Here is a 14,594-nt window from a genome sequence, read left to right as displayed (position 1 = left end):
GAATAATCGGAGACCTGAGGCAGTGATAGTTCAACTAACTCGCACTCCAATTCCTCCGTCAAGAGGAAATCTAGTATTAAGTTTATCTTCCATACAGCTTTGTAAACATCCAGTTTATTGCCACTTCTAACTATGATTCAAATGTTTACCTCATAATTTGGTTAACCATGGGAATGGGAATGAACTGGAAGATAAGTGCCACAGCAATAGCAACAGGATTCCATAGTTGACAATATGTCGAAATTTATTGCGATACATAGATGTTTCTTTTACCTAAGCATACAGGTATTTTTGGCCGCGGTGGCCATGCGGTTCTAGGCGCTGGTGACTCCTTCGGTCGCAGGTTCGAGTCCTGCCTCGGTCATGGATGTGTGTGATGTCCTTAGGTTAGTTACGTTTAAGTAGTTCTAAGTTCTAGGGGACTGATGACCTCAGATGTTAAGTCCCATAGTGCTCAGTGCCATTTGAAGCATTTTTTGAAACAGGTATTTCCCAGGCCAATTTGAGGAAAAGAGTGTACTGGTATTCATCATTATGTGTGTACGGCCTACTATTATCTCTCATGTTATGTTGAAGTAATGGTGTACTTCTTATTTATCGCTGGCTTCTGGAATTTTCGAAGTTGAGCGTGCTTTTCCTCTGGCTGGGGCATTGTCTGGCTTTTAACGTTCAACAATGACCGATCACTACTTGTTACATGTCGAGTTGGAGTGCAATAGAGGGTCGTTGTACGGGTTGCGTACCGAGCTGTTCAATGTAACTGATTCTGATTGTATTTGCATCAAGTTTATGTATCGTATTTCCGGTTTGGAGGACGAGTGTTATCAGTAGGGTGAGAGCTGCAGTCTAAGGAAACTGGGGTCTTCCTTTTCTGCATGCTCCAGTTATTCTAAAATTTTTCGCTAAGAGATTAGCATGAAACTTGTCCTGGCACCATGCATAAAGAGTGGGAAGAATTAGTTAAAGTGTGTTATTGAGACTTGAAAATATAGAGGCACATTGTAGGGTAAAAGTGGTTTATGATTCGATTTATTACTTGCAAGGGTACGCCAAATTATTGAATAAAAGCTGTCCGCGAAACGGAACTGTGTATGCTGATTAGTAACTTCGTCATCATAATATATTGCATTTCAAACAAATACATTAAGGTTCCGTGATCAGTGATTACGTGTTCACAAACGTGGAAATGCAGCGAAGACATTGTTATTTCAGTATGAATGTGATACGACGTTAACTTTTAACTCAAGACTGGTTGAGTTTAGGCATTGTTAGAGAACTGTGTTACATGATAAAGGGCAAATAGAACGAAGTAATATTAATGTGTACTGCTATCCTTTCAAAGTGAGAATTTCCCTTCTTAATTAAGAATCTATCATTTGTAATGTGAAAGAGACACATGTTCCTTTTAGGCACATGGTCAAATTATATGGTAACGAAGCGAGAAAATTTAAGTAAAGTTACCAAACTCGAGTCCGATTGTCGCAAAATACGTTAACATACGACCGTGACAAAGGAGAGACCTACAGCGTTGACCGTGGCAAAGGACAGACATACAGCGTTAGATATGTAACAGGTTAACAAAGATAATGCTAACCTCTCTTATTTTTACCACGACTAGTGGCACATAGCACTGTGTTCTGCAACTGAGCATATCACACTATCTACACTAATGCTCATAAATTAAGGATGATGATGATACATGCTGAAACAACGCTCTGGTGGGCGGTTTGCGGGTTTAAATCACCTCGGGGTATGACCATGCGGTGCATCTGACCTGCGGTCGTCGCAAGTTGGCGCTGGCAGCAGTCCGTATACGTAGAGGTGTGATGGTGCATGTCAGAGTACGGTGCAGAGAGTAAGTGTGCATACGTTTAGAGACGTGCTAGTGGTGACTGTGTGTTGAAAATGGCTCAAAGAACACATACTGATGACTTTATGAGGAGTAGAATACTAGGGCGACTGGAGGTTGGTGAAACACAGCAGGTCGTAGCACGGGCCCTCCGTGTGCCACAAAGTGCGATCTCATAATCGTGGCAACGATTGCAGCAGACAGTAAATGTGCCCAGGCGCAGTAGGGGAAGCCCACAGTGCCCATCACTACAAGAAGACCGTTATCTCACCATCAGTGCCCGTAGTCGGCCATGGAGTACTGCAGGTAGCCTTTCTCTGGACCGTACGCAGCCAATGGAGCTGTTGTCTCCAGACACGCAGTCTACAGACAACTGAACAGACATGGTTTATTCGCCCGGAGAACTGCAAAGTTCATTCCACTGACCCCTGGTCACAGGAGAGCCCGTAAAGCCTGGTGTCAAGAACACAGTACTTCGTCATTGGAACAGTGGTCCAAAGTTATATTCGCGGACGAGTTCAAGTATAGTCTAAAGAGTCATTCTCGCCGGGTTTTCATCTGGCGTGAACCAGGAACCAGGTACCAAATCCTTAATGTCCTTGAAACGGACCTGTGTGGAGGTCGTGGTTTGATTGTGTGATGTGGGATTATGATTGGTGCACGTACACCCATGAATGTCTTTGACAGAGGAACTGTAACAAGTCAGGTGTATCGGGACGTCATTTTGAATCAATATGTCTGCCTTTTCAGGGGTGCAGTGGGTCCCACCTTCCTCCTGATGGATGATAACGCACGGCCCCACTGAGCTGCCATCGTGGAGGAGTACCTCGAAACAGAAGACATGAGGCGAATGGAGTGGCCTTTCTGCTCTCCACACCTAAACACCATCGAGCACGTTTGGGATGCTCTCGGTCGACGTATCGCTGCACGTCTTCAAACTCGTACGACACTTGAGGAGGTCAGACAGGCACTGGTGCAAGAATGTGAGGCTACACCCCAGCAGCTGCTCGACCACCTGATCCAGAGTATGCCAACCCGTTGCGCGGCCTGTGTACGTGTGCATGGTGATCATATCCCATATTGATGTCGGGGTACATGCGCAGGAAACAGTGGCGTTTTGTAGCACATGAGTTTCGGGTCGGTTTTCTCAACTTATCATCAGTACCGTGGACTTACAGATCTGTGTCATGTGTGTTCCCTACATGCCTGTGTTATTAGTGCCAGTTTTGTGAAGTGCCACATTGTGTGGCACCACATTCTGCAATTATCCTTCATTTATGAGCATGAGTGTAGTATAGCCTGCTCCCGATTGGGACTATGTAACTGCTTTCGGTGAACTGACCTGGTGAAGCCGTTCCATTGTTGAGGGCTACGGATGTTCGTTTCCGAGACACTACAGCGAGTGGATGTATATTTCAGTCAGGAAACTTCACGGTAAGCGGAACGCACTTCTCTTGTAATTTCGTATAATGAAGGTGTTTTCTGTGTCAAATACTTCGTATTCTGGTGTATTATTAGAATATTGGAGTGGAAATAAGTAGAGGGCTATGCGTTCTCTCGCACACCCACTCATACCTGCTAGAGCTGTGGAGCCAAGAAAGCTGCAAGTGAACCACTAGGAACAAATACTAATCTATAAATCGTTATAAAAGGAGTATCTTCAGCATTTAGAAGGCACTATTGGAATGTGACAAGCGGTAGACAGAATTTCCAGCAATCAGAAGCGGCTGTGGAACATGACAACGGTAGAATTTCAAAGTGTAGCTGCGGACCAAAGGTTTATTTTGCTTAGGTAATTTACATCTCAGGTTCAGTGAATGTGACATTGCTATGATATGCTCGTGTACATATCAGAGACTCTGATCTCTGAGTACGCAGCATGGTTCTTAGCTTGGGATCCATTGTAATGAAACTGGCTACCCGAAGCAGACATTACATTATGGCTGCATAAGGAATCTGACAGAAGTGAGTCTACGTACGAGAATGAGAACCCTCTTGGGACATATTAGCTCGCATCGACAGTGATATCGACGTACTGTCATAGCACTATTTTCTACACAGTAATTCAGTTTCACAAAAAGAAGTATTATCTTGACGGATCCCTCTTGCTTGTAATCGCTAATTTCCCACATGCAGAGATTTCATTGTGATCGTGGCACTAGTCATCACACAAACCAACACTACACTGACCGTCACCGTAGCAAGAACTAGTAATTGGAAGTAGATGAATATTGCCGCAGGCTTGTAAGTGTCCTCAGAGACATTCGTAGATAGCAAGAGTATCTTTGTATCACCACTGAAGCAGATAAATCATTGCACTATCTCCAGAAGATGTTATTTAATGATATATTCGCTAAGCTAAATGAGACACACCAATTCATCTAACTGTTAATAAACTTCATTATAGAATTCCTTTCGGATTCACTATACACTGTGAATGTTGAAAATTAGGTGGTAAGATAAGGTAAGGAATGAGGAGGTTCTACGCAGAATCGGAGAGGAAAGGAATATATGGAAAACACTGATAAGGAATAGGGACAGGATGATAGGACATCTGCTAAGACATGAGGGAATGACTTCCATGGTACTAGAGGGAGCTGTAGAGGGCAAAAACTGTAGAGGCAGACAGAGATTGGAAAACGTCACGCAAATAATTGAGGATGTAGGTTGCAAATGCTACTCTGAGATGAAGAGGTTAGTACAGGAAAGGAATTCGTGGCGGGCCGCATCAAACCAGTCAGTAGACTGATGACCAAAAAAAAAAAAAAAATACACTGTGATAATTTTTTTAAGCTAAAGTGCTGATCTAGGAGTCTTTGAAGCGTTTTAGATTCAATGCTAGCAAGAAATGAAAGATTTAACATTGTCAAAATAAAAGAAAATAACTTTACTATAAGTAAAAGCATAACATTATCCAAACTGAAGGTAATAAGTTGGAAAATACACATATTCACACATCTGTGATTTCAAAATCTGCTTCTGAGTGACATTCATATGGCATTCCTTCACCTCGTGCGTTGTAGCAACTTCGTATCCTTCATGGCATGACGTCGATAAGATGCTCTACATGTTGATATTAACGCTAGTCACATATTTCAAACAGCGGCCCTCCACAGGTTATTCAGTGGGTAACAAAAGTTATTGAAATGATTCACTGTAAGATTCAGCTGGTTCCATTCATCCCGAGTCAGGACCATGTCAGTGCTAAACATGTCCACCAATACTACAGTTGACTTGTTTCACGTCATACTAACTTAGATGACCGTAGTAGAAAAATATTGAGCATTGAACTAATAAATAACAGGAAGAATTGCACACAACAGCTGAGTAGTAACGTCATCATTCGATGTTCTAACTATAATTTAGTTGCACTTGCCGGTAGAGGCAAGTCATGAGTACTTCTTTTAATAATCATTACTAATGGAAAGATTTTCCACTTTGTAACTAAACAGCCTCCTCTTGCGTGGACTGGCCACATTCTCTCTGTGGAAAACAGGAAGCCTTTTCGGAAGTTACGCAAAGGTAAAAGTTTTCCCACAGTCATTTCACCCCTGCGTGCCCTTCGGCCATAGAATATTGCTGGAGGTGTGGTGCTAACCAGTGCCACAGGAATGACATCCCAGGGTGAGACACCCCTGCTCCTCTTGTGTGCTAGTGACCTTTCGGGCCGTCCGGGGTGGCCGAGCGGTTCTAGGCGCTACAGTCTGGAACCGCGTGACCGCTACGGTCGCATGTTCGAATCATGCCTCGGGCATGGATGTATGTGATGTCCTTAGGTTTGTTAGGTTTGTTAGGTTTAAGTAGTTCTAAGTTCTAGGGGACTGATGACCTCAGAAGTTAAGTCCCATAGTGCTCAGAGCCATTTGAACTTGTCGGGCACGGCGCTACACACCGGAGACGAAGCAGGTAGTTCCTGACCAGTTTCTCTTGTTTACAACAGAGTGTGGTGGCGCAGTATTTAGCACACTAGACTCGCATTCGAGAGGACGACAGTTCAATCCCGCGTCCGGCCATCTGATTTAGGTTTTCCGTGATTTCCCTAAATCGCTCCAGGCAATTGGCGTGATGGTTCCTTTGGAAAGGCACAGACGACCTCCTCCCTGTCCTTTCCTAATCCGATGAGACCGATGTCTTTGCTGGTTGGTCTCTTCGTCCAAACAACCCTAACCGCCAAACCCCCCCCCCCCCCCCCCATCACACCTGTTCGTAGAGCCACTGCTGTGGTCATTATTTAAGTAGTCGAGTCGTAGGAGGAAAGTCTTTCCTGCTGATGAAAGTTTCTCAACAGACAATTCTGAAAAGGCTGTGTGATGATACAGTGTTTACTACCCCGTACCATCGAGTAATCTACACCAAGGAACACATGGGTTGTAATAGTCACCAGTTTTCTAATGGTGTTGCAACTAAAAGATCTTGTACGAGGTGCATTCAAGTTATAAGGCCTCCGATTTTTTTCTAATTAACTACTCACCCGAAATCGATGAAACTGGCGTTACTTCTTGACGTAATCGCCCTGCAGACATACACATTTTTCACAACGCTGATGCCATGATTCCATGGCAGCGGCGTAGGCTTCTTTAGGAGTCTGTTTTGACCACTGGAAAATCGCTGAGGCAATAGCAGCACGGCTGGTGAATGTGCGGCCACGGAGAGTGTCTTTCATTGTTGGAAAAAGCCAAACGTCACTAGGAGCCAGGTCAGGTGAGTAGGGAGCATGAGGAATCACTTCAAAGTTGTTACCACGAAGAAACTGTTGCGTAACGTTAGCTCGATGTGCGGGTGTGTTGTCTTGGTGAAACAGCACACGCACAGCCCTTCCCAGACGTTTTTGTTGCAGTGCAGGAAGGAATTTGTTCTTCAAAACATTTTCGTAAGATGCACCTGTTACCGTAGTGCCCTTTGGAACGCAATGGGTAAGGATCACGCCATCGCTGTCCCAGAACATGGACACCATCATTTTTTCAGCACTGGCGGTTACCCGAAATTTTTTTGGTGGCGGTGAATCTGTGTACTTCCATTGAGCTGACTGGCGCTTTGTTTCTGGATTGAAAAATGATATCCACGTCTCATCCATTGTCACAACCGACGAAAAGAAAGTCCCATTCATGCTGTCATTGCGCTTCAACATTGCTTGGCAACATGCCACACGGGCAACCATGTGGTCGTCCGTCAGCATTCGTGGCACCCACCTGGATGACACTTTTCGCATTTTCAGGTCGTCATGCAGGATTGTGTGCACAGAACCCACAGAAATTCCAACTCTGGAGGCGATCTGTTCAACAGTCATTCGGTGATCCCCCAAAACAATTCTCTCCAGTTTCTCGATTGTGTCGTCAGACCGGCTTGTGCGAGCCCGAGGTTGTTTCGGCTTGTTGTCACACGATGTTCTGCCTTCATTAAACTGTCGCACCCACGAAAGCACTTTCGACACATCCATAACTCCATCACCACATGTCTCCTTCAACTGTCGATGAATTTCAATTGGTTTCACACCATGCAAAGTCAGAAAACGAATGATTGCACGCTGTTCAAGTAAGGAAAACGTCGTCATTTTAAGTATTTATAACAGTTCTCATTCTTGCCTCTGGCGGTAAAAATCCATCTGCCGTACGGCGCTGCCATCTCTGGGACGTATTGACAATGAACGCGGCCTCATTTTAAAACAATGCGCATGTTTCTATCTCTTTCCAGTCCGGAGAAAAAAAATCGGAGGCCTTAGAACTTGAATGCACCTCGTATATTGTGTTTCGAAAATGAACTTGGTTCAGTTTTGTGTTTCATAATTCGAATGTGGGGAGAGGCAATAGCACAAGGACCAGTCTTCCCGTAATCAAGCTGTCCTCTTTGCTGGTCGACATTAGCGTTAAAACGAACGCCAGTCTCCAAAGCAGACCTCACGGAGAATCGAAGCATATGAGATGTTGTGCTACAGACGAATGTAGAAAATTAGATGGACTGATAATGTAAGGAACAAGGAGGTTCTACGAAGAATCGGAGAGGAAAGGAATATGTGGAGAACACTGATAAGGAGAAGTTACAGGATGATACGACATCTGATAAGACACGAGGAAATGACTTCCATGGCTCTAGAGGGAGCCATAGAGGGCAAAATCTGTCAAGGAAGACCGAGATAGGAATACATGCAGCAAATAATTGAGGACGTAGGTTTAGGTGCTACTCTGAAATGAAGAGGTTAGCACAGGAGAGGAATTCGTGGTGGGCCGCATCAAACCAGTCAGATGACTGATGACCACAAACAAAAATTGTGTGCTACTAAAATGAAGTTTCTAAAAGTTGAAGTGTCATTTATTATGGACTTCAAACTCAGATACCGGATATCTGGTTAGTCAAACTGAGTGTTTGAAATATGTGGACAATATCTCACCACAATTCAAACTGAAGCGAGCTGTGTAAGATCTTTGTAAGTCTAAAACGAGCTTTATATCCCTTTTAAAGTCAAGAATTATAATGTAAATGTTGAAATCAGTTTTCGAATGACATTTCTAAAACACAAAAATTAGAGACAATCTTTGCAACGAACGCGAAGCTTGTACCAGCGAAAATAGCAGTATCTTTGAGTGCTATAAGTTACGCTGTTTATTGGGCAGAATATCGTGTTCATAAAATAGCCCTTATTAATAATAACTAGAGGGTAAAACTTTCACTAAGACAGATAGCGCAGAATAAATGAACTGATGATTAGTGGATTAATTCCAGAAAGAAAGGCCGATAGACCAGGGATAATTTATGGTGTATTCTTCTCATGGAGTAAACATCTGTGGTTTAGTACACCGACTGTAAATCAGCAAGAGCATGATAAGGCGATTTTAGAATTGCAACTATTTCAGAAGCTATTAAGGGGAGCCGGAGGTGCCTATGCTGCCCATGTTAAAATCACTAAGTTTGAGGAACATTTATGAATAAACTACCAAATAGAAAAATTTGAATTTTTTTTACATATAGAGTGGTTTAGTATTGCAGTCATGACAGAGGTATTTTGGAGTTTCTTTTCTAGTTTCCTTCCAATTATTTTTTTTATTAATGACCCAAATTTTTTTCAAATAATTGCTTTATAATTAAACTGAAATGAAACTACTGAACATATTGCCTAATGGCTGTGTTACAATGTAATTTTGAGCACTAGGAGTGCTGTGTAAAGATTTCATCTCTCTAGCTTGAGTGGATTTTGAGAAAATGTTCCTTATATTCAAAAAATTATAATTTACGGGAAATGGCTATCAACGTTTCTCAATACATTCCTGCACTATAGGATGGATTATCAGGGTCTTCTTCTTCATCCTACAAAAGCTTCCTCTTTTGTCTTCTTTTCTGGCCTGTTGTTCCATCATGCCTTTCTCTTCTTTCTGCTTCTCTTTTCCTTTCTCTGTCAATATTTCTTAGTGCTCGTACAGTGTTCACCCCAGCTGTAAATCCTAATGCCTTCAGAACTTCACACTTCACACTGTTCCCTTGGTTGTAGGTTGCTATTGCATCATAAATGCCAAGGTGCAGTGTTTTTATGCTTACAAACACCCTTTTAGGAATCACTTTCCAAATCAAATTGTTTACACTCTGATTAGGATTCTGCGTCTTTCCATGTAGACATTTGTGTAATAATTCTGGCTGTGCTAAGTAATGAAAAATTGGTTTTATTGTTCCCTCCTGATTCTTGTACATACTGCATATTACCCGCTTTACACAATAAGTATAATACTACCAACAACAGGCGCAACACTGAACTAATTCGAAACGGTAAACAGCAAAGAGACGATGTTCCGCGCTCTTATTCATTGTAGTACCGCAACTTGGTATTAGTGTTAATTTTCTTTTCCCTACGTTCTTCCTCGTCTTATATACACCGTTACTAAAACGTGGCATCGTAACCAGAACAAAAGTGTACGACAATATGAAATGGAGCAAGATGTTCGAAATTCTGAGGAAAATAGGAGTAAGCTGTAAGGAAATACGGATAATATTTGTCACAGAAAACAATGTCGCCAACCCTTGTACACTCGCTGTATGCGTAACATAAGGCGCTGTATGCGTAACAGGCCGAGAAAATCCCAAGCAGTTCGCCACGAAGTCACGAGAGGGTGTTAGATGAATTCAGCGGCCGGCTATTTCCTCTGCAGGTGTGGGGGAAAATGGTAATAACTGCACTTCTAGGTCGAGCAGAACAGTAATTCAAAGTTTACATTAAAGAGGAATGTTCCAATTATTTTTCGGTAGCAAAAAAAAATAATCGTAAATTTTTCGATACGACCACCTCTGCCTCCCCTTAATAACAACAAGCATACCTCCTCGACGATCGATCGCTAAAATTGAACCTTTCAATTGATTAAAATCTATCTCCAGAGCTATGCGTTTTAGTGCACCTGGGGTACGAATTCCATGTTACTGGAAAAGCACAAGGTAGCTGAGAGGTGGCACATTTCTTCGACCAGTAAGATAAATGGGTGAACCTCTGAAACTGCCATCTTACTCTCTCTACTTTCTCTTGGGTGGAAATTTGAACTGTGACAGTTTGAATATTCTGTTAGTAGAGTGTTGCGAGAAGCCGACCTTACCTCATGTCACAGTCTGGCCATTGCTTTTCCATATGGATGAGGTAACTAACGACACACAGATTTAACTGGAAACAATTCTGCCAATATACTATAGCCTCCAACTGGCTACTTCCAAAATTTCATGAAGAGGGGATTCAAGCAGACGAATTTTTATTGACTGATTGGTGAATCGATAGTCAGACAAAGTTGACTTGATAAGACAAGCTTAAACGGGTGTGTTCTGACCGAGGTACTAAGCGGAAACCTGAGAGGCGTAGTAATGTGACAGATTCTGCGGAGAGCAGACTTCCAGACTCTGATGCCAGACACGGCGGACCACACGTGTAGTTGACGGCCTACCAGAGTGGAATCCAGACGCTCTTTCACTGTCTGCAGACTCGTAGCGTGCGGACTACGGGGTTCTGAGAGGAGATTGTGATGCGGGGGGGGGGGGGGGGGGGGGGAGGGAGGGTTGCCTTCAACCTATCATGAGGACTGTTCATTTTGGTAAATGCTGCCTCATCCAATAGGGAGCTAGGTCCATGTACAATTTGTTAATTCTTACATAATATCTGCAGGCATATGTTTCCTTTATTTCCAGCCCAATAACTCGGATATATGCTTTTCGTTGGCTCATGAGCGGGTAGCAAAAAAATGGCTCTGGGCACTATGGGACTCAAATTCTTAGGTCATTAGTCCCCTAGAACTGAGAACTAGTTAAACCTAACTAACCTAAGGACATCACACACCTCCATGCCCGAGGCAGGATTCGAACCTGCGACGGTAGCGGTCTCGCGGTTCCAGATTGCAGCGCCTAGAACCGCACGGCCACTTCGGCCGGCGAGCGAGTAACAGATTAGCTAGGTAACCCCATGAAGCTCTCACATATTGCTCAACCCACACTGAGCAGGTGTATTATATTCTTGCATTCTTAATTAACCTCCCTTTTGCGCAGTATGATCAGTGCAATTGTTTAGCACCTTCAGACCACGTAGGTTTTAGGCCTGCCTCATTAAGGGCGATGTCCATATTCTCACCCTGCCAACATTATAGTTCCCATTCTATAGATAGAAAATTCCTGCCCTGAAACATTTAATGATTTTTGCAAGACCGGTAGCCAAGTACCACCTAGGAAGTTCCTCTTTGCGTTATCCATAGCATTCAGTTTTCCATTCCCTGCCCGATAACGTTGGGATCATCTCGATTCTCGGAAAGTCCACATGGGATCAGGAAACTAGACGACTGCTTAAGTGGAAGATCAACTCTTGCTTCTTGTATTAAACAACGACCTGCACGCGATTAATTCTGCTGAGTCCCTCTGATGCGTTGACGCAACTTGTAAAATCTAGTCGCACTAATTTTCTATCCGAAATCTTTTGATGACAAATGTCAACTATCTTGTATGGCCTTAAGATTTACTTACACTGTTAACTTCAGAAAGTGTTTTGAAAGAAAAGATAGTGTGAAATTCTTTTTCAGATTTCTGGCGCTTATAATTAATGGTATTTTTCGCTTTTTTGTTGTTTTTGATGTTCTCTTGTACATGCGCGTTTAATCGTCTTTGTCAACATGTTTCTGATCTCCTCTTTGCTTCACCCATCCAGCTTAATTATGGTTCCTAGATAGGAGAATAATTTCACCTCTTCCACAGTGGACACGTTCCCAGTTTCGGCGTAAATCAAGTATTCAAACTCAATGTTACCACTCTTCAATTCTGTTCTCTCTGCAGTCTTTCATGAAATCCAGTCATTAATATTGTGTCCGTTCTTGCAACTGATCTCATAAATATTCCTTACATTTTTGAAAATAATTCTAAGCTCTATGAATTCATGACATTGCCTGGAGAGTTTCAAGTAACTGATTCTGACCACAGTGGCTTCGAGTTTGTTTACCGTATTTCCGATTGGAGGACGAGTGTCTTCAGTAGGAGGAGTACTCCTTCCTAACGATACTGAGGTCTTTCTGTTTTTACACATTTCAATTATTCTAACTTGTTTCGTGAGGAGCTCCCTTCGGCATTGATGATCGCAACGGAAGATACTTACTTGTTTGGCACAATACTGAGTTCATCGGTTTCCCTTGTCAAGGAGAATCTGGACAGCTGCAGTCACTGGACTGCAATTTCACGTCCGACTGGATGTCTCAATACCAGATTTCAACGACAGCGATGGTTAGAAGAAATAGCACTCCACCTTTAATGCAAAATCTTTGTTGAGCTGTTCTATGTATCCACATGTAATGTTACAATGTTTGTTGGAAGGTACTTCGAGTGCTACAATCATCTCTTTATTTTTCTGTAGTGTCCTGGAATGATTGCAAGTGAATAATCCACGTAAGCTCGTTTTCTGCAGTTTTCCAGTCATGTTCACTTGAAAAGACTTAGCTTGGAGTGGGCCTACAAGTAATGTATTTGCTGACTCTCTTTGAAATATACACTATTGTATTGCAACAGTGAACATCTCTCTATTCCACAACACGTCTCGTGTAGTGCCAGCACTGAAATCTGATGCGTAGAGCCATGATTTTCATGCATTATCGTATGGTAAAACATGCAGTATCATATGACTAAGCGTGCGCAATTAGGCAGCAAAGACATTAGAAAAATGTGGTAAATAAGTTCGGTTCCATATTTATCTCGATTTACATCTTATTCCGTACATAAAACCAATATCTCCCAATGTTCTTCCCTTTTGCTCATTCCTTTATCGGACAAAAGTATTTTGAACGTAGAACATGACAAGAAGTGATAGGTACATACTTCAGTGAAAAAATTTCGGGCAGTGTCATGAGCCCTAACAGAAATTCGTAATTTGGCACAAATGTAACAGGCACTAGTTTTCATTAGAGCCCGGGCTGTATAGAATTCAGCCACTTTCATTCGTTAGCGACAAAGAAAAGTTCTCCATTGTCCACCAAGTTTGTAATACAAATGCGGGAAGGAAATGATTTAGTGACGTGTTATTGCCATATTTTCCACACAGTTACATGAAGCAACGTTCTGCTTAAAACTGTTAAAACGTTTTCACTACTAAAAGTGTGACTTGGGTCTCCCGTCTGGTAGACCGTTCGCCGGGTGCAAGTCTTTCGATTTGACGCCACTTCGGCGAGTTGCGCGTTGGTGGGGATGATTAGGACAACACTACACCCAGTCCCAGAGCGGAGAAAATCGGCGACACAGCCGAGAATCGAACCCGGGCCCTTAGGATTGACATTCTGTCGCGCTGACCTCTCAGCTACTGCGGGTGGACACTAAAGTAGTGATAAAGGTACACAGTCCCTAAACTCAACACTGAACTCAACTCAGAAGCGTCTGCGCAGAGAGGGTAATGAGAGAGGCAGAGCAGCGGTGTAGAGGAAAATATCTCCTACGGGGTTGGCCGCATATTTGAAGTAAAGTAAATCGCACCACTTCCATAAATCTCACCACAATAGGAAAGATCAGCAGTAGAGAGAGAAGGCACGATGTATGTTGACTTCCATCAACATTTACCGAGATGAAATACGGCGTTTTGAGCTACTAACAAAATTCACGAAATTACTCTTGTTCTGTAATTTTGGCATACTTCATACGAGAAACCTTAAGAAAAGGAGCTATTACGGCAACTTATCGCCATATATGGTCTGAAACCAGAAAAGGTATGTAATATGCATTACAAGCGTCTAAATCCATGCTATTGTCTCGAAGAAGTATGTACGTAATTATCAATACCACGCAACATGCATTTGCATGGAAATCCGGCCTCTAGTGAAGAGTACTATCCCATTCAGTTAGGAAGCGCTTGCCGGCCGCTGTTGCCGGGCGGTTCTAGGCGCTTCAGTCCGATACCACGCTGCTGCGATGGTCGCAGGTTCGAATCCTGCCTCTGACATGGATGTGTGTGATTTCCTTACGTTAGTTATGTTTAATTAGTTCTAAGTCCAGGGGACTGCTGACCTCAGATCTTAAGTTCCATAGTGCTTAGAGGCATTTGAATCCTTTGAGAAAACACTTTCTCTACCTGTTCGTCTGTGTCTCTTCTTTCCATTCTGCACGGTAATGGTGCCAGACATCCGAAGGAGGATTTTGTAAGCTACGTCACTCACGAGTGAATTACACTCCCGGAAATTGAAATAAGAACACCGTGAATTCATTGTCCCAGGAAGGGGAAACTTTATTGACACATTCCTGGGGTCAGATACATCACATGATCACACTGACA

This window comes from Schistocerca cancellata, chromosome 6 (genome assembly GCF_023864275.1).
Source record: "Schistocerca cancellata isolate TAMUIC-IGC-003103 chromosome 6, iqSchCanc2.1, whole genome shotgun sequence".
Lineage (NCBI taxonomy): Eukaryota > Metazoa > Arthropoda > Insecta > Orthoptera > Acrididae > Schistocerca > Schistocerca cancellata.
The sequence above is the reverse complement of the archived record's forward strand: the minus strand, read 5'-3'. Positions refer to the sequence as shown.